General features: G+C 45.3%; 1 protein-coding gene across 1 annotated transcript in view; it reads left to right on the forward strand.

Moving 5' to 3' along the window:
* LOC100447686 (neuroblastoma breakpoint family member 12) overlaps positions 1 to 25,537 on the forward strand; it is a 2,265,351-nt gene that overhangs the window by 53,220 nt on the left and 2,186,594 nt on the right.

Consider the following 25,537-nt stretch of genomic DNA (forward strand, 5'->3'; position numbering starts at 1 on the left):
TCTTTCCTGAAAATTATGATTGTCTTACTTTGGAACTGAGTGGCATCCCACCATTTATGAGCTTAGCTATATCTCTCCACTTGCTGTGACTGTTTTGTGCACAGGATATATGTGCAGGTTTGGGGAGCTGCACCCTTGCACCCTTTCCTGTGACAACTCCTGACTGATGGAAGAAAGTCTCGTCTATGCCTGGCATTCTGGAGGGATCTAAGAGACTGGGCTGCAAAGAGGCCAGGCTACAGAGAGAGAGAAGGACATGAGTGTGAGAGCACAAGAGGTGGGTCCCTGACTTTCCCATATCCCTATAGAGCACTGAGGCCCTGGGCAGGAGAAGGAAGAAAGGTACTTGGAGAGGATTAAGCCCTGATACAGCTCTTGCATTTTATACCCCCAACTCTGTGATCCAGGGATGGAGAAGGAATGAAACAGTCCTGGCTGGGTAGGAAAAGAGTAGACTCTGAATGAAACTTTTTTTCAAAGGCTGCCATCTCTATTTTGTGCTTTGCCTGTGGGTTTGGAGTTAAGCTGGTATACAGAGGAGCCTGAGGATAGGTCTCCAGATACACCCCGTTTCTGAGGCCTTATCGTGTCCCACTGGCCACTGCTGCCCAGGTACACAGGCTCCAGGATTCTTCTCAGTTCTATGGTGCCCCTAGGAGGAGAGTGAGGCTGTGCAGAGTTGAGGTAGTGGGAAGAGCCGGTTTCCAAGTCATTGCTCAGCAGTGTAGCTGTGGAAGTGGGAGGAATAGTGCTGGCATCTGGGCAGAAAGAAACATGAGTAAGAAGCAAATGGGTGCCAGAAGGGACAGATTCACAAGGAAGTGTGTGATTGCTAAGAATAGAGACTAAAAGGAGACCTGTGAAATGTCAGAGATCCCAGTTCACTGTGGTATACCAATTAGACTAAGGCTCATAACCTAGAGGTTGTAACTCTCACCCTTTGTCTTTCCTAGAAAGACACACAAGAGGTAGATAATAAAGTATCTTAAAGTCATCAGTATACACAATGGAAAAGTCCTGTGGCCCCGCTCCTGGCTCCTACTATAATCCTTCTAAAGTAGGATTCACTCCCACAGTTACAAGTTGCTGAGTGCAATGGCATACAGGATTGAGCTTACCTGTGAACACAAATATTTGTTTGTCTACATGTACTTGCCTTCCCCTGAAACTAACCAGTCAATATGTCAGTTCCACCTCGGAGTTTTTCAGAAGAGAAAGGGGACATGAAATCAAGCTGGATATGGTGGCCCTAGTTCCTCCAGACTGAAGAACTCTTTGCTGAGGCTGGGGAAGGGCCTATGTAAGGCAAGTATTTATTTGGATCCCATCCAACATGACTCAAGGAGCTGCAAAATGTCATCACTCCTGTCTAAAGAATCATTGAATACTATTCCACAAAGGCAGGTAGGACCTTTCATTTCATGGGCTGATATTTTCATAGACCCTTTGAAATCATAGGCCTTTCCCTTGAGCCCCATCATCTCCACTTCTTTGCAAAAAGAAGCCCAGCATAGGGGAGATGGGGAAAGAGGTGGGCAGAGATGCAGTTTAGGAGAAAATTCAGAAGCCTGCTTTCTTTCAGGGATTATGAACATGGGCAGCAGAATAGACAGGTATCTCCTCCTAAGCAACAGGAGTGAGGTTGTTGTTTCCTCCAACCAAGCCAAACTCCTCGGAGGGGTTAGTGTAATTGCCACTTGCCAGTTTTTAGCCCTACTTGTAGCTGGTCCTCAAATTTGGGTACATATTGGAATCACCTGAGAAAGTATGGAAACATACACTGATTCCCGGATTCCACAGATTTTGCCTTAATCAATATGGGATACATCTTGAACAATGGATGTTTTAAATTCATTTAGGTAATTCTAATAAGCAGAAGTTTGAGAAGTCTTGTCATGAGTCTCTCCTCCAATTTGCAAAATACTAGATGTTCATCAGGATCACTTAGTTAAGGAAGAAGATTAAAAATTTAAGCACCTACATTTTAGAAGGGATGCAACAAATATGAGGTTTCCTACCTCTTTCAAACCGCTTTCAACCCCATCTGAACACAAGGCAAAGGGGGAAATCAGCGGTTGTAGATAGCTTACTTTTTAATCAAGGCCATGTGAGGTTTTAAGTCTATCAGTAACAATGACCAGTATTCTCATGTTCCAGTCCCTTGGCCACACAATACACAGTACATGCCCTAAACCATGCAAAGACACCATACAGATTCTTGCACAAGATTTTAACCCAGGGACCTGAGAGGCCACCATGCACCAGTATCCACATGGAAAATTGGCTCAAAACAAACAATGAGCTCAGATAAACAATGGTCCCTTGGAGAGGACCTTGACTTCAGGTGGAGAAAGAAAGGGCTACAATCTTCCTCATCTAGGCAGGGACCTTTCAAACTCCAGTCAATGGCCTCAGACTTGATGTAATTCCAATTTAACCCAAAATGACACACACTTTTTCAGGGACAGTGCTCTCCTTCCATCCTTCCCTTTGGGCAAAGACAAATGGACAAATGTGGATAGATAAAGGAAAAGGAGGCAAGGAGAAGAAACGGAAGCTAGAAAATACTCTTGCCATTTGTCATGGGGCATATTTGTTGCCCATCCATTGTTGGTGCCAGAACTACTAAAGTAACAAGTTTTAGGTTAGAAAGACCAGCACCTCCTCCTGGTCCCTAAAGAGAGGGAAAAAATTTTTCCAAGGAGTCCCCAGAGTTTGATCAGCTGAGCTCAGCCCCATACTCTAAACAGGATGGTGACAAAGCCATCCTATGTAGAAAAGGTATAATATAAACATGAAACCTGGAGCAGAAGACCAGATTCAACCCCATCTCTCCCACTTACTAGTGACCTTGAACAAGTACCTTCACTTCCCTGAGCTTTAGAGTTCCCTGCACTAGACAAAATATCCATTTGCTGGGTTGTCAAAATAAATAGGCTAGGCTGGGTGCAGTGGCTTATGCCTGTAATCCCAGCACTTTTGGAAACTGAGGTGGGCAGATCATTTGAGCTCAGGTGCTCTAGACCAATCTTGGCAACATGGCAAAACCCCATCTCTACAAAAAATACAAAAATTAGCCAGGAATGGTGACACACACCTGTAATCCCAGCAACTAGGGGGGCTGAGGTGGGAGAGTCGCTTGAGCCCAGGAGGTCGAGGCTGCAATGAGCCAAGATCATGCCACTGCACTTCAGTCTGGGTGATAAAGTGAGACCCTGTCTCAAAAAAAAAAAAAAAAGAAGAAGAAGAAGGAAAGAAATACGCTGATCTGCATGACATTTGGGGCTACAGGGAGGAGAATGCAAATTCTTGGCTGTTGTATTGCTTCACTGGAAACTGCTGGCATGGTGACCCTATCAGTCTCTGGCTCACCTAAGCTTCTTTACAGGCACAGAAAATGCCTGACAAATTAATTTAAGTTCATTCAAACTGCTTTCTAACTGTTGTGCCTAAGGTACTATGAGAGAGCAAATTCATGTGAAGGTTTATCTTTTCTTTCTAAGCTATCAGTGACCACCAGCACACTAAATTTATGATGAGCATCCAGCCTACAAATACATCAAAGTGTTTTCTAAAAGGTGATTGTCCACAGTCTTCATAACTACATGATGTCAATTATCTTTGGGAGTCAGAGGATGGGATTCACAGTCAGATGCCATAGCTGGTGCTGTCGTTCTAAGCTGCCTATGTGTCACCTGTCCCAGGACAGGGATGAACCCTGTGCAGTAGGAAAAGGGGCTCATCATTTCCTCTTCTGAATCCTTCTATCATTATCCTTTTTGCTCCAACCTAATGATGTCAGGAACTGAACTTGATTAACAGCATTTCACAGTAGAAAAATCTAATAGCCACACAAAGGAGCCCACTGAATGTGGCCATCTTTTTCTTGGCCACTTCATCCTGCATAGGCAAAACAACATCTCTCTACCATCCCCTACCAATGAGCAGTCCACCAGTCTGTCAGGGATTCAGCATACTTGGTGGTATCCAACACTGTCTACAGTGTGAGAGCACCAGGTCTAGAGCCTTGTGAACATATCTACCTGTTAACTGATGAGACACACCAGAGAAATAACAGGAAATACATTTCCAAAAAATAAGCAAGCAGAGCTTTCCCTCACTCTTCCTTTTGTAACGTGTACATGTGTTGTTTTTTTAAACTCTGCCATCCAGCCCGAGCCATGCAGAGCAACACAGTGTGGGGCTGCCATTCACAAGCACACAAATGCAGAAGTGCTCACTTTCTCCCAACTGCTTCTGCAACATCTGCAGCTCCTGCTGAGACTCAGCCAAGGAAACCACCGGTGTCTCACAGTAGCCAAGGAGGGGAGGGCCAGTGGGGCTGAAAGGCAGGAAGCTGGATGGAGCTGAGGGCAATGGTGCCTGAGGAAGGAGAGTCAGCTTGGGTATGGAGTGAAAATGCCTAGAAACAGAAAGTTAGGGAGAAAAGACATACATCATCAAGAGAAAATGAGAGAAAAGAATGGGTAAAAGATTGAGAACCAGAAATCACCCTGTGGAGTGGCTATCACCTAGTGTGCTACAGGATGAGACAGCCAAGAGTGACCATTGCTACCAGAGAGGCTGGCCTGGCTGACCTTCCCTCTTCTGCCCTGCCAGGGCTATCCTGCATATATCCTCTTCATCTTCAAAGCAATTGGCTAAAGAAGGTAAGGTGGCATTATTGAGCCCCACCCCAGCAATCCTGGGCATGGACAAGTCAGAGAGCCTGAATGCTCTCAAGGGCCCCTGGGGCTCTGCTCCCAGCATGTATCAGTCCTTGGCCCTGGAACAAGACTCTTTCTCCACCTAGAATTCCTTTCTGATGGCATCAGGTCCCATCCTGAGTAGGAGAGACATGAACAAAGGCTGTGGGGAAATTTTCATTACTAGTGCATGCAGTTCAGGACTCTGATGGAAACAAACTTCAGAATTCCAAATCAACATGTTCATTCACCAAATTAAAAATAGATGCCTTGGTAGAGTGGCTTAGACAAAATGGCTTGGAAACCCTTCTGGGCATTTAAATCACATAGCAAAAACTCTTAATATATGTAGATTATTTAGGCCTTCTTGATTCTATCTAGTCCTTAATGTAGACTTACAGAATTATAAATTCTTGGAACAGGAAATTTGCATTAAAAAAAAAAAGTCTTCCCTGGTGATCTTTAGGCAGCCCATCTACAGACAGGTTTTTAGAAACTCTGTGGGACCAAGTGCCATGAACAGGCACCAGTGGATCAGGATCTTTGCTCTGCTCCTGACTCTACAAGTTACCTCTGTCACCATGGCCTCCATGGGCATGTACATGCTGTTGGGCACAAGGTGAGCCATTGTGGAGAGAGTGAGAAGAACACGGCAGACTCTTCTTCCTTGGTGACTCTGTTGGCTAGATCGTTAGAAACCCTGTAAAGTTTCAATGTTTAAAATTGTTTCCTCTTCCTTAAAAGCAATTAAAGGTCAGGTAGCCAATGGAGGGGGAGCAGAAACGAAGGCTGACCCACAGAGAATGTCTAATGTAGAAGACAATGATTACATCCTAAAACACATCCCAATGGTGCTGGCACCATTTCAGATCAATACTGCAAATACACCCAAATTACCAGGTTACACAGCCCAGGCATTCTTTGAGGAGGCATTCTGATTTTTTAAATCCTCTGTTCTTCATCTTCTGCTCTGTTTGAACCCAAAACATTTAAGCAGATGTCTACAAGTCTGGAAGCATAGCTTTTCCTCATGATTCTGGTCCAGCTGCTGCCCACTCTGGCCTAGAAACTTTGAAACCAGGCTCAGGAAGCATTGGAACACTTCCTCTTCCTTAAGATTTTGGTTGAATTGCCTTCAGGGAAATGAGGGCAGCAGAAGAAAGCACTGTGCTTTCTGGGAGCACCTCTACTCAAGTCAAACCTCACAACAAACCACACTGAAGGCAGCCAGCCAGCTATGCTGGGAAGTAGGAGGCGAAGACAAAGTTTGCCTTTTCCTTGCCATCCCTGGTACAGGGCAGTGAATGAGCAGTGTACCCTCTGGCAACTAAGCTGGACTTGTAGTTGAAATGCACCCCTTTAACTGCCCCCAAGATATGCACTATGTACATATCAAGGACTGCCAATCCATTCATACATCCATTAATGGTAACGTACTATGAACAGAACCTCGTCTGAGGCTGTTCTCAGCATCCTTGGTTATGAAATAAGTAGCACTACTTCTTGCAGAGAACCTCCATGCAGATTTAATGGGTAACACATACAGTGAATCAGTAGATGTGAATTTCTTTTCATCCTATGGCTGTTGGAATCCTGGGAGAGACATTTTGCATCTTTGCTCCCAGGATAAAATGAGAGAAAACCAATAAAAATGTTTCTTTTTAAATGGTTAGCCAACTACTGGTCAGAACTGGTATGCAGATCAAAACCTGATGTGGATTACTTAGTTTCTAAAATATTTTCTTAAATCAGACACAATTGGTGAATGAGGGTGGTTTCTTGATTCTGTCTGGGTTTTGATGTATTTAGGCCCCTAGCAGTCCAAACATCTGTCCTTGAAGAAAAGTCAAACAGGCAGCAGCGAAATAGGAGATGAAACTTCTGCCCCATTGGCTGTTGCATACCTGAATGGGCCTCGTTGGCCTCCTTGTGGGGATTCTGGGGAGTTGGCAGGCTGATGGTGTTGCTGCTGGATTCGACCTTAACCCCCTGTGATGCACTGCTTGATGATTGTTTAGAAGACAATACAGCAGAATGACTCGAATGATGGATGGAATCTATAAAACCCATGAATGAAAGAAACGTATGATGTTCTACAGAGAGCTGGAATCCTGGCCTTATATTTAGCCAGGGGTACCAGGGCTAGAGTCTTGCCTTCAGGGAAAGAACCAAGCACAAGCACTGCTAGCAGTGTTCATTTTCTTGCTTGCAGACAGCTCCTATAGTGAGGTAAACCACCTTAGGCATGAGAGTGGTGCTCTGAGCTCTGAAACATGAAAATGGCAACTCCAAAAATATCAGGCAAGACTAGCAGCATCTGTGGACCCCCATATATACTTAGGGAACACGGCTCAGAAATAAGTAGCAAGATCATTGTAGGAGAGATGAAGGAGGTTTTCCATCTTAAAGAAGATCTAACCGACAGAGTCACCGAGGAAGAAGAGTCTGCCATGATCTTCTCACTCTCCCCACGATGGTTCACCTTGTGCCCAACAGCATGTTCATGCCCATGGAGGCCATGGTGACAGAGGTAACTTATAGAATCAGGAGCAGAGCAAAGATCCTGACCCACTGGTGCCTGTGCATGGCACTTGGCCCCACAGCCATGTTCAGCCTGATACACACCATGGTGGAGCTATAAGGCCTGTTTACTCAGGTCTCCAATCAGTCTAGACAAAGACAGTACCACCCAGAAAGTGGAGGCTACCTGAGTAACTGGGAGAAGCTTTCTTCTCTTCATAGTGTGTGTACTCGCTGGCTATGTCCATGTCAGAGCAGGCTTCCAGCTCATCAGACAGTAAAGAGGTGCTGCTGGGAGAGCGGTGGGAGTCAGACAAGGCATGCCTGCTGGAGGGTGTGAGGGACCGAGCACCCAGCTTGGCCTGCAGGACTTCAATCACTTTCCCCTTCTCCTGCAGCTCCCTGCTGATCCTGGTTGGGAGAAGGGGGACAACAGGTAAAACCAGGGTTGCCCAAACCAACCTTTCCTAACTATGGCTCATAGGAAAAACCAAGTAAGCCAAGGGGACCATGCCTGCAGAGAATAATGGAAATAACCCACCTCTGCTTAGGGATGGAGCGTAGGTGCGGTGTAGATGGAGAGAGAATAGCTACCCAGGGCTCTGGCCACATAATATGCTGAGGACAAGCAAAGATATAGCTAGCCCTCCTTTTAAGGCACTGCTGCTTAAAGTATGATCCCTGGAACAGTTGCAGCCTGCAAACTGTTTGTTACCATCTCCAACAAGACAAGTATAAAAATTGAAAGCAATCATTGAGAAATGCAGAGCAAACCACTGTCCCAACATCCAAGAGCATGATAAGTGGAAACATGTAGTTAGCTGAATTCAGACCATGTATGTTTCTATGATGAATTAGAAATAAAAACAAAACAAAACAAAAAACAACACTGTGTCCTTCACTACAGATATTTTCAGAAGCATTTATGTAGTCTGAGACACAAGCATGACACAAAGAACCCCAACTAGTGGCTGCAATGGACTCTGAGCCCATATTTCATTGAGTATTATATGAAGCAACTCACTGAGAACTGGGTCCTGAGGCACTGCAGCCTCCTGGTGATCTACACTATCTAGGCCTCTTTCACCAGGTCCTGTTATATGATTCCTTTTTTCTCCCAGGGCAATTGAGTAACTATTAAACTAGCTGTCAACCCAACTTGGGGCAGACCAACTTTAAAAAAAGCGCATCCTACTTATTAAACACACACCAGGAAAGCAGGACCCTCAGTGGGGCGGAAGACTCTTGAAACCTAGTTAGTTCACTTTTAGCTCAGACTGTTTCTAGGTTACTAAGCCTGAAGAATTAATGTGCCAATGTAATTAAACCAAACGGGAAGAAAGAATTTAGTTAAAAACAACAGTGAGGTGTTCAATGAATGCATGAATTCAATACATTCAGCACTTTCCTTTATTCCCCTTGATTTGTGGAGCTGCCGCCACCCTTGACCCTTTGGGCCTCAGTCCCAATCTCTTTCCCAGATTCTCCTCTGAATTACCTGAGGGCCAGTGGCTCAAGTCCAGCTTGATCTTCCTCACTTTTATGATCCTCTGTAAACCAAATTTAGAAAGAAACAATAAGAAATTAGGCTGGTCCCACTTCCCGCATTAGAAATGCAGGAGCCTATCTGGAGACAGAGTAGTGAGTATTTCATTTGTGCATCCAGAACAGTTATTCTGGGAGACATCAGCTTGTGTCTCTAGAGAAGTGACCCCACTGTCCCTGACCTGCCGGTCACCATGATGACTTCCTCTGCCCTAAATCAGGGTAAAACATTTAAAATGTCTTTTGTTCCATTAATCATGAGGCCCTTGCCCAGCTGCCCTGTGGGACACTCCAGCCTCCATGTCCTGCTGCAGACTAGCTCCCCAATGCATATGCCCCACCACAGCTTTCATGCAGAACCTGCACTGGTCTCTGAGGAGATGACAAGAAGCCCTGCCCCACCTCTGCATCTGCCACCAGGAGGTGGGCTGGGTGGCTCCGAAGTCTGATCTTACTTTACTCCCTTGTATATTCTCTGGAAATTCTGAGTAGAGGACCCCAATAATAACCAATGTAGCCCTTGAACTACTGCAGCCAGTGCCTAAACCATGTATAAAAGAGCATGGCACTTTATCCATATGTGGAGTACTTGCCTGTACATTACCATGCCATAAATGGAGACACCACAAGGATAAGGCATTTAGCGAGATGGTGACAGCATCCAGGCTAGAACTTGGGTCTTGAAATTCTTAGTTCAGTGCTCTTCCTCCTATAACAAGGCCCTTCCATCTCATGTCCCCTACTCCCTCTTAGTATCAGATAGATGCTGCCCCTGCCCCACAGGTCACATTCCATGAGTGGTGAAGTTTCTATAGTTGTAACCATGGCATCTTCAGCCCTGTGTGTTCCTCTCCATGCTCCCCACTGAGCAGTCTTCATCCTGTATTAGCCCCAGGAAATGAAATAGAAACAGGACCCTAGGTTAAAAAGTTGTAGTGGATATGTGGCGGCCACCAGGGGCTGGAACTGTGGGGGTGAATGAGAGTATTCCAAAGCCCTGTGGCCAACTTACTGGTGCTGAGTTTGCTGGTGAGCCTCTCTGTCAGCTGGCTGCCCTGGGTGAGTTGCTCCCAGAAGCTCTGTCCCAGATAGTAGTTAATGTCATTTCTCCTTAGGAGATCCTCAAAAGATTTTACTGTATATTTTGCATGCTGGGAGAAAAATAACAAATACCTCTCCCTTCCTGTATTTTTTGCCATAGGTAAGACAGTTCCTGGGCCTGATCCTAAATCAGGGAATCATATTTCGTAATGCAGGACAGAAGAGGAAAGAGTAAGTATGGAAAGAGTGGATGCTAAGTTATGGAGTTATGGGGGCTTCTGTAGAGATTTCTATGAGAACATCTCTAAGGAACTCCCCCAAGCTGAATTCTGGCACATAAGCCATAGGAGGTATTTAAGAGTAAATTATACCCTGAGAAAGTATTGCCTTAAAAAAATTCAGTATGGGCCAGGTGTGGTGGCTCATGCCTGTAATCCCAGAACTTTTAGAGGCTGAGGCAGACAGATCTCAAGGTCAGGAGTTCGAGACCAGCCTGGCCAATATGGTGAAACTCCCTCCTCCACTAAAAACACACAAAAAATTAGCTGGGCATGGTGGCACATGCCTGTAATCCCAGCTACTTTGGAGGCTGAGGCAGGAGAATTGCTTGAACCTGGGAGGTAGAACTTGTAGTGAGCTGAGATGGCACCACTGCATGCCAGCGTGGGTGACAGAGTGAGACTCTATATCAAAACAAAACAAAACAACAACAAAAAATTTACCATGCCACTGTTCTTCAACTGTATATATATATATACAGTTTTCATATATATGAATTTCATATATATACATTTCATATATATATGTTAATTATATGTCCCCAGATAAATCATAAAGTCTGTGAGAATAAAGATAGTTCTTCATTTTACATCCCTTACAGCACCAGTATCACATAGATTCACAGCAGTTACTCAATGAATAATTAGAATCATTTCATCCTAAGTCTAGATAGGATCTTTCATGTCTTCTGTTTTAACCACCACCTGATGCCTTAATTTCTTCTATGTTATGATACTGTGACTGACTGTATTTTGCAATGATGGCCATCACATAAACTCTCATACTAGCAACTGATGGGACCCAAAACAAGAGACTCTAAGGGAGAACCACCCAGCTGAGCCCAGTCAAACCATAGAACGAAGAAGCATAATAAAGTGTTGTTTGAATTCACTAAGTTTTAGAGTGGTTATTACTTAGCAATAGATAACCAGGACACAACAAGATGAATGTCTGTGTTTTCAACACTAAGTATCAATAACACTTATAACTATGGCAAGTAGCATTGAGAGCTTAATATATGCTAGGCACTATTCTAAGCACTTGTATTAATTCTTTTTTTTTTTTTCTTTTTTTTTTTTTTTGTGAGACAGAGTCTTGCTCTGTCACCCAGGCTGAAATGCAGTGGTGCCATCTCAGCTCACTGCAACCTTCTCCTCCCAGGTTCAAGCAATTCTCCTGCCTCAGCCTCCCAAGTAGCTGGGATTACAGGCATGCACCGCCATGCCCAGCTAAGTTTTGTATTTTTAGTAGAGACAGCATTTCACCATGTTGGATATGCTGGTCTCGAACTCCTGACCTCAGGTGTTCTTCCGGCCTCGGCCTCCCAAAGTGCTGAGATTACAGGCATGAGCCACCACACCTGGCCAGCACTTGTATTAATTCATTTAAACCTAATATCCACACTTTGAAATGGATTCTCTTATTATCCTCATTTAATAGGTAAGTACAAAGGCTCAGAAAGGTTAAGAAGGTTGCCTGGGTAGTAAACATCAAAGCTAGGCAGACCGATTCCAGTATTACTACTATACTATACCATATATACTATTACTTTACTAATATATCCCTAAGAGGAAATCCCTGAGACCCGGTATCTCCCAGATACTGGGACATCATCCTATGCCCTCCTGGTTGCCTACCTGTCTTTTCTGCAGACCTATATCTACCATTAAATCAGTGTCCTTGTGAATACCCAGACATGTTCTTTCTTCCAACTGCCTGAGCTACTCTACACCAAGCACAAACTTACACATTTTCAATCCAGGAAGTGCCCAAACAGTGCCATGCTTACCCAGGTCATGAGGCTGATCTCAGCTCCTCAGCCACTGATCTCAGCTCCTCAGCCAGCTTCCCTTCTAGTCCATTTTCTGGGAGCTGGGCCTCCAGCTGGGATACTCTCTGGATGAGATTCTCCAGGTCCTTTTTGGCCTGAAGCCCTGGAGAGTAGAAAGCCCCAGTGCCATCAGACAGCCACCCCTCATCCTCATCATGGACACTATGAGGTAAAGACCCCTCCAGAGTGCCAACAGCTCTCAGCTTCTGAGGTCTTTCCAGACTAGACGAATAATCACTTGTAACCAAGAGGGACTAGACCCAGCCCTTGAGGTTTTGAATGACCTTGTTGGCATTCTGAAGCTGGGCCTTCAGATCTTTGATGTCCTTTCATAGGACCGAGATGTTTTCTGACTTTCCATATACCTGGAACTCTTCCTGCTTTCCTAGCTCATTCTCCAAGGGCTTCCTCTCGGAGGAACTAGCCAGCGTTGAGCCCCGGTGCCCCTGCTCAGAGCACAGCCCCTCAATCAGGATCATTTCCTTGAGGCCGTTGTGCTCCTCACACTCTGAAAAAAGCCAAAGATGTCTTCCTAAATAAAAGTTAGATGTGCTGTTGTGGCCACCGGCTTTGAGAGGAGGCAGGTTTGGTCATGAGGACAATAATCACCACGGAAAAGTTGAAGTGGTACTTTATTCAAACCCGACACTGTACTAGGCATTCAAATACAAATTTTCTTATCCTTCTTATACCTACAAGTTAGGTTTCATCACTTTCAATTTTACTGACTGGGGAAACCAAAACTTAAAGAGAGGTGGTAAACTAGCTTGTTCTAGATCACTCAAACTAGCACATGGCAGAACCAGAATTCAAATCCTCCAATGTCCTGTGTTCGTTCCACACACACTGATGTTTCTTAAGATATTCACATGGCCTTATCTATTTAGGATGGCCACAAGAACATAGGACAAGCTATTCCTGCATGCTGAAAGTTTAATGCTCTCCAAATTTTACTATAATTTAAAAGTTTATTGTGTTACAACTGTGTGAAAAATAGGCATAGGAAAATAAGACTTTGAATAAATATATCAGCATGTTAATATCAGTGTATTAGGGCAGTGGTAGTCAGAATGAGAACTAATCCATGGCATTTTACCAGATGCCAGGCACTGTTCTAAAGCATTTTATAAGAATTTACTCATTTAATTGACATTAGTACCTGATGGGGTAGGTAGTTCCTTTGTTACTATTTTAATATATGAAGAAACTGGGGCATAGGAAAGTTTACAAATTGGGATTTGAACCAACCAGTCTGGCCCCAGGATCTTGTCTCTTAACTGCCACACTACACTGCCTCAAGAATGAGAGAGATTATGTTTTTCTTCTCTTCTGGTTTTCGGTGTGGTGGGTGGCCCTATAGTTGTAGTCTTTTTATAATGCAAAACAAAATTATGTTTAACTTAGGTTTTGTGTGTTTCCAAAACCTCATCTGGTCTCTAAGTAGGCCTTAGTATTTCTATAATAATCAGTTGGATAGAACTTTATATTATTATTCGTAGTAGTAGCAGTATGTCAAAAACTAATTGTAGAAATTCAAACTTATACTCAGCCTCATTTTGGGTAACAGTTCTCCTATTAATCTCCTGTCCTCCTCCTCTCCACTACTTGTCAGGTGTGGAACTGGCCAACAGCACCCAAATGTGACAGCTGACTCCAGGGAGGGGCGAGAACCACACCCTGTGCTCTTACCAGGACTGGTGGTTTCCTCCTGTTCAGCCTCATTCTTGCTTCAGCCACAAGTCTCATAGCCCAAGTCCTGGAGGTCCACCTGGACCTGCTTGCTGTCCTGCCTCAACAGCATATGAATTTCCCACATATGCCCTCAGCCTCAATGGCACATACCCTAACCTTTTGGGGCAGGGAGGGCAGATCCACAGTGGGAGAGAAGCTTCTCTGAAATGGTGGGAGAAGAGACCACCAGCTCAAGGAAGCAGAATTTCTTTCCACAGGAAGAGCCTCCATTTGCCATTGATAATCTCTGCTTCAGATAACCCAGGCTTTAGCTGGGACCAGATATCTGTAAGTCAGGGATTGTACACTATCATCTCTAGCAGCCCCATTGAAGCTAGCAAGTGCTTTATCCGCAGGGGTTCAATAAATGTTGAATGGAGCTGAACTAATTTACAGTCCCAAGACCCTAGACCTGTACTGTCCAATAAGGTAGTTAGTAGCCACATATGGCCACTTTATACTAAATTAACTAAAATTAAATAAAACCAAATATCCAAGTTGTACTAGCCACACTTCATGTGCTCAATAACCACTTTATGTCGGTATAGAACATATAGAACTTATAAGACACACAGGCTAGTTCTTTACTAGTAAGTCATAGTTACTTATTAAGTATAGCTCTGTATTTCTCCAGCTCATTAGCCTGAGCAAAGACAGTGGCTTCTGATAGCAGCAGCTTCTCCTGGAGATCTTGATAGCGTTGTTTTCATTGTGACAGCTGGGAGTGCAGGTGCTGGGTGGACCCTGGTAGGCTAAACGCTGACTGAGGCCCAGGGTCATGAGGCTGGGACTGGTTATCCAACTGTGAAAGGGACCAATACAGGGATCAGAACAGTCTGAGGTCACCCCCATGCAGTGATGACCACTGCCCCTTCTGAACGCTGTGTACTTTCCTTAAGTCTGTCACAGCACTTCTCATGCCATTTGGCAGTGACTTGCTTTCCAGATGGAGCTCCTGGAGCACTGGGATAATGTTTGCTTCATATCTGTACCCACAGCACACAGCACACAGCACACAGCACACAGCACAGTGCCAATCAAGTCTACAGAGGAGCTCTCAGGAAATGTTTTCTCAGTGGTCAAAAAGACAAGGGGTGGAACCCTCCACTCACCTCCCCTCACATTCTATCCCATTGATTCTCTCAGAATCCCCATATTCTCCATTTTACTGAATCTTCAGCATGGCTCCTTCCCTAAAGAGGATCCAAATAATCCATCTGAGGCCCAGGAACAGACACCTGTGATGAGCTGTGACAAAAAAATGGCAGTGATAAGGAAGGGATGTCATTACATACCACTTGTCTGGGCTGCCTCATAACCTGATGCATCCCTATGTTACAGCAGTTACCACATCCTGTTAAAATGACCTGTTTGTGTGCCGTCTTTCCTTACCATATTAAGTATCTCAAGGGCAGCCATTGGTTTTATTGCCCCATGCCAATGCCTAGTGTGTTATCTGAAAAATTAAATACTCAAGAAATATTTACATTGTAAAAGCCTTTCTAAAGGCTGAATGTAGCAGAATATTTTTACCATTGTTTGTGGTACAAAGAGACCCTTCTCTTGGTACCTCCTGATTCACATGGGAGAACGTTTTATGGTAAACACTGTCATCTTGAGCCCTTCTCCAACTGTTTTTCAGTCCATCTAAGCCCACACTTACTTGGTGGGCATCCACTGTGAAGGTAGCCCCAAGGTCAAGTCTCTGGGGTCTGGGGCAAGGCCTCACAGTCACATTCCCCTCCTCTCGGTGTTGGTGCTTCCCAGGAGAACCAACCAGTTCTGTCTTTATTCTGTTGATGGTGCTGGTCAGATGCACAAGGAGCTCTGGAGTAAGTTTACTATTCCCTTCCTTGCTACTCAGCACAAGTTGTTCTTTGAGGAGTTTGATGATATTGTGGGCATTCTTCAGTTTTCCCTGGAGCTTTCTGAACTCAGCCTGAAGACTACTCTCACTCAGACCCTCTTTGGCTACCACAGTCTCAACCATCGCCTTGCCCTTCTCCTTTTCTTTCTCAATCTCCCATTCATCAGATATTGCTTCTCCCATCTCCTTTTTCAGCTCTGCATTCTCAAGGCAAAGGCTCAGCATGATGTTTCTGCAGGAAACATGTAATCGAGGGCTAGTTCTGGTCCTGACAACAGTTCCTAATAGTACCTCTTACCCACATCTCAGCCCACAATAAACTCAGACATACCCCAGAGCATGAAGCAAACTGAGACCTACAACAGCTCCCTAATTTTACATACAAGAAAATCAAGGCTCAGGAAGAGTAAGAGACTTGCCCAAACTTCCACAGCTTCTTGGTGGCAGCACCATCACTAGAAACCTTGGACTCAAGACGTGCATGCTAGTTTTCTTTACTTGTGCCACACAGCCTCATATGTTCTAATTTTTAGTAGCCTCTGGAATAAGAGTACTTACACTGTTAAAAAATAAGACCTTTTCTTTAACACATTTATTGTTATAAATTTTACAGTTCTATTATTTATCTTCAGTCAGTTTCAAACCTTTGGGACTTAAGAACACAGAATAAATAAATAACACTAATCAGAACTATTAATACAATCAAAATGTACTTAGATAATTGTTTGCTTTATGTCTGGCTCACATAATAGAGATAACCTTCTTGAGAGCAGGACTGTGTCTGTCCTATTCACCCCATATCCCTAATGCCTACACAAGTGCCTGCCACATAAATCATTCATATTTCTTGAAGAAATAAAATTGACCAAACAGCTAATTTTCACCAAGACATTCCAGATAAATTCTTTCCACAACAACAAATTCATACCAGGGTTGAGTGGAAGCAAACATGGCTGTAACAATTCTATTCACTTAACTTCTTTGAGCCTCAGTTTCCTTTTATATAAAATAAGGATGATAACACTTACCTAGTGGAGTTAGCTGATGCTTAAATGAAATTGCATATGTGGTATGGCTAGCTCAGGGTCTAACAGGGAAGTCATTCAATCTCTGCTGTACTAGCTGCAGACCTGAGAAATACCAACAGCAGAATCCCATAAGGTTCTTGCTTAAAAAGCTGTAGAGCTAAGGCCTATGAATCCACATTTTACTTAAGTTCCACAGGTGATTTTCTTTTTTTTTTTCTTTTTTTTTTTTTTTTTGTAGTTTTAGTAGAGACGGGGTTTCACCGTGTTAGTCAGGTTGGTCTCAATCTCCTGACCTCATGATCCTCCTGCCTTGGCCTCCCAAAGTGCTGGGATTACAAGCGTGAGCCACCGCACCTGGCCGGGAGTCCAGTTTTTTGTCTGTTTATGTTAGTGGACATGAGAGCTGATAGATGGAAAAGTGTGGTAATAAACTGGCAGTAAGCTTGTGGAGTATCCAATAAACTTAAACACTATTTTTTGAATTGAACTGAAATTATTGTGCTGTGAAAATGATAGAGTTTATCCAAAGAAAGATCTGGCTTGGCAAATAGGATGGATAGTGGTCCTCACCAGTTAAATGAGGTAATGACCATGGGATCTCCATGATGAGATCAGTGTCATTATAAGAAATGGGAGAAAGACCAAAGTGCTCTCTCTCTCTCTCTCTCCACCATGTGAGGACAGAAGGAGAAGGTAGCTATCTGCAAGCCTAAGTGTGCTACACAGGGCTAGAAACAGGTTTTAGTGATCGTTGAAACACCCAGGACAGTACACTACTCTTTGGGAGATGCTTTGCTTGGGTCTGATCATTGGGTTTTGAGGTAGAGGGTGGTACATGTTGCTGACAGGGAACTCATTAGTATGTTGAGTTTTAGCATCTGTGACTGAGATGCATATGAGGCCTTTGTAAATTTAGAAGTTGAGAGTAGAAAGTAAAGGTTTGTATTTTAGAAGGAGATTTGAGAAAAAATGTAGCTCTGGTTGATACAGATAATATGTTAAGGTTTGTTGGCCAGAGCTGGTGTGTGTCTTGGGCGTCAGGCAAAGAACAGAGAACAGCCAAAGCTCTGAGAGGTCAATGTGAAGGGTGATTTCCTTGTTGGGCTCAAGTTTATGACTCAGCCTGGACCTCGCTTGGCTTCTCAGCTAGAGAAGAAGCATGATTCCATGTTACACACAGCTCCTGTCTTTGAAAAAGTCATAATGACTCCCAGTCCCAACACATGGGGCAAACTCTGGATTTTTCTCTTCAGTTTAATCTCTCCAGGGAACTGAGGAAAGAAATCTCTCTACTATTTGAACTTCATCAAAAGACTAATATGTTAATATTTTGACCATCAATATTTCCTTAAACTAGTCTACTTCTTACATAGCTAATACATAAAAGCATATTAACTTAGGAAATTGGATTCTCCCTAACAATGAAATATTGACTGCAAAAGCATTATTAATCTTTTTATATCACATTTCCTTCAAATGCTTTATACATCTTCAAGCAGACAAATAATAGTGTTATAATGATTACAAGACCGATCATTACTCTTTTGCCAATAAAAAAACCAGCGACAAAAGACTAACTCAGTGGACCAACGTTTGTTTCTTCATTATCTCTACCTTGATTCTGTCCTTTTATTTCCTCTTTCTTCTAATTCTGCTTCTGCTTATTTCCTCCCTGGATTTGAAGTTTGCTTACCTAAACTACCAGTTAGGTTACACTCTCAGAACCACTAAGGCAGCAGTTTGAGGTTGACAATTGAAGATTTAGGATTTGAAACAAGAAAGATTAATGAATTTCTGATGTTTTATTATAGGGGTTTGTAATGCAGGTAGAAAGACCTTTTTCAGAGTTAAGAGTTTGATCTGACAAATGAGCCATTTTGATATTTATAACTTTGTTTAGTAAAAGTTTCCTATAAAAACATTTGGTTTGGATGTCTTTGTCAGCTTTTAGTCGACACCTTAAAAGGCCGCTTCGAAGTTCCTAAGTCTTTCTGGATACTCTTTTCAGTAACCCTCCAGCCGTTTAGCAGAGAGAGGCAGTGGTGATTCAGTGGTAGAATTCTCACCTCCCACGCAGGAAACCCGGGTTCAATTCCCGGCCAATGCAATGGGGTTTTTTAACTTCACTATGGCTCTTTACCCATCTTCTCTGCAAAATTGTACTGCATAACTTAATAGTGCATTTAGGGGCTTGGCCATCACAAGGTAAAGTGATGACAACACTCACCAAAGTAGGGGCAAAAGACATTCAGGAGACTAACCCAGGACCCATGCAGTTGTTGAACTCAACAAACCGCTTAGCAAAGTGGCAAGCACGAAGTGTTTCTGGTGAGTCACTGCAGTTTTGATATTGGTACCTGTTACTTTCATCTATTCTCTGGGCGGATCCCTGCAAACCCAAATAACCATCAGGTTTCTGATTCGCGTGTTGGACCTTGGGCTTACCGCTGAGCCACTATGGAGAAGATCTAGAAATGAAGCTACTGGAAGGAAAGAAGCTGCAGGTGGGGCAGTCACCTCAGAGGTCCAGGAGGTGTCAGCGGCCCAAAGAAAAGGGAGGTGTGTGGGGAAGAATCTGCGTGGAGATGGGGGAGCGGCGGAAACTGGTCCTTGCGCTGAGGTGGCCAGTGGACCCTCGGGGCTGTACCCAGACGCCGAGAAACGAATTTGCTAACATCGTCAGCCACCGCAGCCTCCGTGTGTTTTGTGGGCCCATCGGTGTTCCACGAGGGATTCCGTGTGTGTGGCAATGTGTGTCAACAGGTGTTGGCCTGAAATTTGGCCGGGCACGGTGGCTCACGCCTGTAATCCCAGCACTTTGTGAGGCCGAGGCGGATGTATCGCTTGACGTCAAGAGTTCAAGACCAGGCTGGCTAACATGGAGAAATCCCCTCTGTACTAAAAATACAAAAATTAGCCGAATGTGGTGGCATGCACCTGCTATTCCAGCTACTTGGAAGGCTGAGGCAGGAGAATCGCTTGAAGGTTGCAGTGAGCCAAGGTTGCAGTGAGCCAAGATTGCATTACTGTTCTCCAGCCTGGGCGACAAAGCGATACTCCGTCAAAAAAAAAAAAAAAAAAAAAAGAGCGAAAGAAGGCAGTGTTGATGGGACAACGAGACCTCCCAGGAGGCTTGTTGTAGAGGCAGTGGCCGGATCCTGAGAGATGAGATTTTTTTAAATTATGTGGCAGAATGGGGAGAGAGAAACGGAGAAGCACATGAAAGAGAAAAAAGCACGAAAATCTGCAGACATCCAAGAATAAAGCAGAGAAAATAGTGTGAATGTTTTTACATAAAAAAAAAAAAAGTAAGAAGTACAATGGTTGTCAGCAGGCTTTGTGGTCATGTAGTGGTTAATACTTGTAACTGTGGTTGCCACAACCTGGGTTCTAATCTGAGTCACAGTAGTGTTATCTATCCTGCGATTGTAGCTAGAAGACCTGACGTTTGCTTTGACTTTAATCCTAGCAGCCTCCAGAGACCGGAGTAAACCATTGGCCCGGAAGGGCACCAGATTCTGGAGTTTAGCCCACAGTGCATAAACTAGGGGGTGGCCTGGCCAAAAGGAAAACTTGGACATGCTCTTTGTCTCACAATGGAGCAGAAAAAATTCCCATAGGTGAAGATGCCACCTCTCAAGGGCCCTTTGTCTGTAGCTTCCACTGATGAAATAATGCGGTTGTAGTCTTTTCTGGTAGAGAAAATGGCTGTATCAGTTGGATTTTTTAAAAACACAAAACGAGAATGAGTTTTAATGAGTTTACAATAAAATCTAAACTAGTTGTCATGGTCTACACCGGTTTGCCTCCATTCCTCATCCACCAATTTTTATGAGAACAGTAAATTATTACTATTATTCTTGTTTTTGAGATATAGTCTTGTTCTGTCACCCAGGCTGGAGTGCCATGGCTCAATCTCGGCTCACTGCAACCTCCATCTCTCGGGTTCAAGCAATGAGAACAGTAAATAAACTACAGTTCACATAAAGTGCACAAATCTTTAGTGCAATTTGTTTAATTTTGTTAAATGTAATCACCACCCAGCTCAAGTTACAGAAAATTGCCATCATGTGAGAAAGGCCTGTTAGAGCCCCTTTCCAGGCAATTCCCACCCTGTGCCCTCTTAGTTAACCACTATTCTGATGTCTATTCCCATAGGTTACAATTGCCTGCACTTAAAGTTCACATGAGTGAATGGACATATCTTTTGGATCAGGCCTTTTTTCTGCAGTTATGTTCATTATACTCATGAGATATATCCATGTAGTTTCATAGGTCACTTCTCAATTTTGGTGTTATTGAATTCTTGTGATGAATATTCTTATAGCAGTCTTTTTGTGCACTTGAGATTCATGGAAGTACTTCAATTGCTGGGTCATGACCTGAGTATAAGTTTAACATTAGTATAAATTGCCAGTCTTCTAGAATGTTTTTTCACCAGCAATGATAGTTGAAGTGGCACTAAATTCTTGTTAGCATGTGGTGTACTAACTTTGTTAAATGTAGCTATGCTCTCAGACCAGTCTGGCCAACATAGCAAAACCCTGTCTCTACTAAACATACAAAAATTAGCCAGGCATGGTGGCATGCACCTGTAGTCCCAGCTACTCAGGAAGGGGAGGTTGCAGTGACTCAAGATTGTACCATTGCACTCCAGCTTGGGTGACAGAGTGAGACCCTGTCTCAGAGAAAACAAAACAAAACAAAACAAAACCTAGCCATACACTGGTGAGTGGTTAGTGGTATCTCAGTGTGGAATTAATTTGTACTTGTCTAAAGAGCAATACTCTGAAGCATATTTTCTTATGGCTTCCGGCATATAAGAAATTCTCTTTTGCAAAGGCCTATTTGAATGTTTTGCCCGATTTTATTTGGCTTAGCTCTATATTACTGATTGATGAAAGTTCTCTTATATATTCAGGAATTGAGTCATTTTTTACATAAATATATTGCAAATGACTTTTCCCAGTCAGTGACTTGACTGACAACTGAAAGCTGTCAACTGAAAAATCACACCATTTATAAATTTAGAAAGGAGATTTTATTTTTTATAAAGGGTTACAGCCTGCAAGATGGCCATTCTGACAGACTGGGAGGCATACCTTCCTGCTGAAACCCAAAAAGTAGGTTTGGGGGGGTGCGGGGGGGAACAGGGATTTATGTCGATCTGGTTGGCCACATATACATATTCAACAGGGAATAGGAGGAGCTCTGAATACTCATGAAGGGATCCTGCTGCATGCCTGCTAAGCAAACATGCCTGTTACGTGCAACCCATGTTCACTTTGGGGTAGAGAAAACATTTAAATACATTATAATTAGGCCCTATGCTTCAAAAAGTGAAGCAGGGACACAAAGGCAATCAAGTGCATAGCCTCTGTAAACTGTCCAGAACCAGTCCACAGCCAGTGGTCTCTTATCAAGAGAAAGTTACTGAAATCAGTCTCTTGTCCAATCAAAGAGGCAGTTATGGCTTGTGTAGGGAAGGCTCAGTCACTTTATGGTAATGGGTGACCTGCAAGTGCTTCATCATTGCTTATCTCAAGCCCAGGGCTTGTTTAGCTAGAGAGAAAAAGGAAGAAGAAGAAAAAAAAAACTGTGGCAATTAGAACATAGTTTATTTTATAAGTTGAGGGGTGCATGACTTAACCTTGCCAGGCATGGCCTTAGGTCTTGTTTATAATACAGTATCTTACTACGCTAAGGAGTCTGTTCTCGCCGCCTTTCTTTCCCGTGAGAAAGGGATCGCTTCCGGACAGGATCGAAGTGAGCAGCTGGTTTCCCCTTCGTATCCTTCCGGGCCTGGGCGTCTCGGGATCTCAGGCTGACCCGAGACCTAACTCCCGGCGAGTGGGAACAGCAGGAGCCTGGAAGAGCATGCGCACCGGGGTGGAGGCTGGGCGCCGGGGGTGGAGAACCGTAGACAAACCCTCTTCTTCCCGGTGCACCGCGCACCTGCCCCCGGAGATGCCGAACGAATTGGCTCATAAAGCTTTTCTGCAACTGAAAGAGGCCTGAAGCTCCAGGAGGGGCAAGAGGAGCCTCGTTGAGCAAGCCCAGCCCTCTGCCTGGCTGGCCCTGGTCAACAGGCTCAGAAGAGGCTGATTTGGAAAACAGAACGGAAGAAGAGACCTAAAGGTTTCGAATCTCATGATGTGGAGATGTTAAAAGCCTCAAATCTTAAGGTCCGACTGTGAGGGGGAGCGAGGGTGTCTCGAGCTGGATCCACCCTTGAGCCTTCACCTGGATAGTCCTCTGCACAAGTTCAGAGAGCAGGACTATGCGCACCAATGGTTCTCAACAGGCAGCAACTTCGCCCTCACACGCCTCTCCCATCCCCGCTGGGACACTAGGCCACGGCTGGGGGAAGCAGGGAGGGAGAATGTTAACCCCCTGGCATGTATTTAGTCAGCGGAGGCGAGGGATGCTGCTAAACACCTTACAATCCACCGCGGGAGGGCCCCTCCCCCACCCCGAAATAGCCATTCCGCGGAGGTGGAGAAACTCGCGTGTAGATCAATGCCCACGCACTTGGCAGATGGGAAATTCCAAATTGGTGACCAATTGGATCTTGGATCTGAGGAAAAAACTCCAGAGTCAGAGGGAACTCTCGAAGATTTGCCCGGAGCAAACGGAAGGGTGGCGTTGCCATCGCCTAAGATGGGAAAACGGCAGGTGTCACAGGTTGCAGGGGAAGGTCGGAGACCAGTTGAGGGGCCTGGCCCCTTCCTGGAAACATTCCCATCCAGCCCGTCTCGGTTTCCGCATCCGTCTGATTCCTTATGATGTTGAGGGTGCCAGGGTCTGGGTCCTTTATGATGCAGAGGGTGCCCCCGTTTCACCCCGGGCGCCTCCCGGCTCCCGCCTCCTTCTGGCAACCTGGTGCGCGGCTCCGGACCTGGCGACCGGCGACCGTCTTGTCAGTTGCTGCCACCTCGCATAGGCGCATCTCTAGGCCAGTGGTGAGCTGTGGCCGGGTCACTGCAACTCACTCCAGGACTCGGGACTCGTGGCCTTGGTGTCGCTCGCGGAGCCCTCGGTGTGTCGCCTGCAGGCTCTTTTTTTGAAGAAAGCAGGGAGGGAACGGCCTTGTGAGACTACTCCAGGGGCAAAGAGCGACCCTCGCAAGGCCCAAGTCCTCCCAGAGCACAGGCAAACTGTCGCTTCAGACCGTAGAAGGGAGAGAAAGCACCCTACCTTATGTCCCTGGTGGTCTAGTGGCTAGGATCCGGCGCTTTCACCGCTGCGACCCAGGTTCGATTGCCTGTCAGGGGATGTTTTGCACTGGCCGCCCTCCAGCAGGAATCTTCCTTTACTAGGCTGTCAGCCGGCCTGCTCCAAGAGCCAGATGCAGAACAGTCTCCACAGAGAGGGGCAAACCCGGGCGAAGGAGGGCAGGTCGTGGTGGACCACCTCTTACGACACACCGCTCCTATTTGTCTCCGTGTCCGTCATCCGCAGAAGCGGCTTTAGAGAGCGACTGAGCGTCTCGTTCAGGTGTACACAGCCGTGCAGAGATGCCAGCCCCCGTGGAGCTGCACCTAATAAGCCCACCCTCTTTGCCTTCGCCGTCCGGGAGGCGCCTATCGGGCTGACCTGCGAATAACTAAGAGCGAGGCCAAGCCAAGTCGTGGCGTTCGTGCGTGCCATGGACACCGGCACTGGCCAGTCAGCGGAGCCTCCTCACCTTGGTTCGCAGCTAACCTGCTCCTTAGGCCTTCGGAAGAGGCGACCGGAAGCGATGCCTGCATAGTTGGGAGGAGGGTGAGCGGCGGGTGAGGTCCTCCAGGGCGGTCTGGTTGGCTGATTGAGCGGTAGAGGGAGGCGATGTTAGCTGACCCAACAAAGACAGCAGGTGGAGTAGGCACAAATGGAAAACTGTGGCCCGTGCCCTAAGCAGAAAAGGCAGATGTAAAAATCAGCACTAGGACGTGGAAGCGATGGTACCACAGTCAAATGCCACAATGTCTACACTCTACCAAGCACTTGCGCACGCTCCCCCTTTTCCATTCAGAGGTTGGTGCAGGCACAACGCAGAGTACTAACCACTATAGAATCCCAACGCGCCCCACACCTACTGCCGTTGTTTTGCTTTCCCACCCCTCTTTTATTTATTTGTATATTTTTTTTGAGAGACGGAATTTCTCTCTGTCGCCCAGGCTGGAGGGCAGTGGCGCCAACTCGGCTTACTGCTACCTCCGCCTCTCAGGTTCAAGCGATTCTCCTGCCTCAGCCTCCCGAGTAGCTGGAACTACAAGCGTGCGCCTCCACGCCCAGCTAATTTTTGTATTTTTAGTAGAGACGGCTTTCACCATGTTGGCCCAGCTGGTCTCGAACTTCTGACTTCAGGTGAGTGATCCACCCACCTCGGCCTCCCAAAGTGCTGGGATTACAGGCGTGAGCCACTGCTCCCGATCCCCCGAATATTATTATTTTTTTTTTAATGTAAAAACATTTATGCGATTTTTACTTGTTTATTCTTGGACAGCTACAGGTTCTTGTGATTTTCTCTCACGTCTTCTGCCTGTTTCCCCTCTCCATTCTGATACGTATCCCATCTTCTCTGCATCCAGCCGGTGCCCTTTGCACGGGCATCCTGGGCTGTCCCATCGTCTTGTCCTGGTCTCCCCTGCTTCTCCCTCCTCCTTTTCACGTTTTCCCTTTTGACTCCCCTGCCTCTTTCCCGCTCCCGCCCCACCGACACCATCTACTGAAGCCGAGTTGAGTGAGGGGAGAGCAAGCGGAGCAGGTGATTGTCTGAAGGCAGTGCAAAAAAACAGAAAGAGCTACCATGAGAGCCGTCGGGGCCTTCATCTTCCCTTGGGCCCTACTAGGCTCGGGCTGGGGTCACAGATCCAGGCATTTCCAGAGGCACTGGCTTCTGAAGCAGGCAAGGGTCAACGCAGGGTGAAGGCCATTCGGCCGCCCTTCTGGTTTCAGAGTCAGGCAATACACGCGTTTCTAACGTGCAACAACACGATTAGTCGAC

Source organism: Pongo abelii, chromosome 1, assembly GCF_028885655.2.
Source record: "Pongo abelii isolate AG06213 chromosome 1, NHGRI_mPonAbe1-v2.0_pri, whole genome shotgun sequence".
In the NCBI taxonomy this organism is placed as follows: domain Eukaryota; kingdom Metazoa; phylum Chordata; class Mammalia; order Primates; family Hominidae; genus Pongo; species Pongo abelii.